The sequence below is a fragment of the Corvus brachyrhynchos genome, unplaced genomic scaffold (genome assembly GCF_000691975.1).
Source record: "Corvus brachyrhynchos isolate BGI_N302 unplaced genomic scaffold, ASM69197v1 scaffold80, whole genome shotgun sequence".
Classification (NCBI taxonomy): domain Eukaryota; kingdom Metazoa; phylum Chordata; class Aves; order Passeriformes; family Corvidae; genus Corvus; species Corvus brachyrhynchos.
In genome coordinates this window covers 7306817-7308623 of record NW_008236769.1, presented here as the reverse complement: position 1 = coordinate 7308623, position 1807 = coordinate 7306817, and positions in this window count along the sequence as shown.

Sequence of the window (1807 nt, the reverse complement as noted above, 5' to 3'; positions counted from 1 at the left end):
AGAGGAGGCCGGCGACGTGAATGCGAACTAAACAAAGTTTAACCACCCCTCCTTCTTTTACCCATGCACAAAATGGAAACCTTATTGCATGATTCACTGTGAATCACTAGATTGAATGCGATCATTATGAGTGAATGATAGTCGGAGCTCTGCTGGCCTTTTCTTTCCTAGAGGCAAATGTATAAAATACGAAGGACATAAATGATCTTCTCTCTGCTCCCTCATAAAGGACATTCTTCAAAACCGCACTCAGTCTCTCTCACAACTGCTTTGGTCCCCATGAATTCCACAATGATCAAGGTAGATTTTGACGAGTCCCAGTTTATTTGTCTTCATGTCCTTGTTTATTGGCTGAAGATCATGAAATGCAATTTGTCCCAAATTCTTCAAGATGAGAAAATAGTTTGTGGTTGAAGGAATCCATGCCAGTGCTGCCAAGGCGGTCTCTGATGCTCAAAGCAAGTTCCTTATCATGCTATTTTACAGCATTTCCATATTTACTCCTCATTTCTCAGGAGTCTTTTACATATTGTTGCATAAGAAAAAGATTTCAACAGTTCTAGTTATGAGATTTCCTAGATTTTTTTTACAGGCGGAGCCAGCTTACAAAAGCTGTATTGTTTGGCTGAGGTCTGGGTTTCCTTTTCGGGTAATTATTGTATTCCCAGTCTTCTTCTAATCATTTGCTCACAAGGACAGTTTTTTTTCCCTTGCCTTTTGAAGAAGATGAAATACCCCAAAGTTGCAAGACTATTGAAATAATCCTCCCACTTCTTTGCCTATTGTGTAAAAACTGTTTCTTACATCTCCCTAAATTGCTGGAAAATATGTGACACAAAGGACCATATGAAAACATACAGCACAGTAGAAACGCATGTCACCACATTTTGAAAAAATTCTGCAATCCTGATGTAAGCCTGATCCCGCTAGAGGGGTGTGTGCAAATGGAGGGGGGGACCAAACACAAAACAAAACCACTTTTCAGGAGGAAATACATTTCAGCTCTATAATAATCAGCTCCTGAGGAAAGAATGTCCGTAGAAGGGAAAATTAAGTGAAAGCAATGCCTGTGTGCGTCAGGGTTGCCTGTGCAGAAGGATTTCTCCTCCAGCTGCTGTCTCCAGCTGCAGAGCTGGAGGAGGGCCCTGAGCCACGGCCCCACAGGCAGACAGCAGCTCAACCTGTGGCATGGCAGTGGAGCTTGGCAGGTCTCCTCTTTTCAGCACCCCTTTTTCACCTTTCACACAGCCAAGACTGCTTCTCCCCCCTGCCTTTAATTTGCGTCTGTAAAATCAGAGTCCCAAAAATATCCCTCTAAACTCACAAGGAACAGGTTTGGGGAAAATGGTTTTTTCCTTCCTCTGCTAAGATGGTTCAGAAGAGGTTGCCTTAAGCCAAAACCTGCCATTTAGGAAAACATACATTCATGCAAATACGTATAGAAGGATTTTAATTTCCTTGTGTAAAGGTGAGGAGACTGACAGCTGGACGACTAGTGTGGCTTTTATATCTGCCTCAACAAGAGCTACATAAAGGAAACTACAGCTAAACAGCAGAGTAACTGGTATCAGGTATCTTCCAGACTCTGTCAATTGAAAAACAAAACATCATCACACTCCTGCAAATATCAGTCATCCTCAAGTATTTGAAACTGTTCTGATGATATGTAACCCCCTGCTCAGGAACTCCAGTGCCTCATTATTTGGGTGATGTGATCTCACCACATCCTTTTGCTCAGAGGCAACCAACGGCTAGATATGATACTGGGAGCTACCTCATTCTAATAAATCAATATAACCAAAGAGTT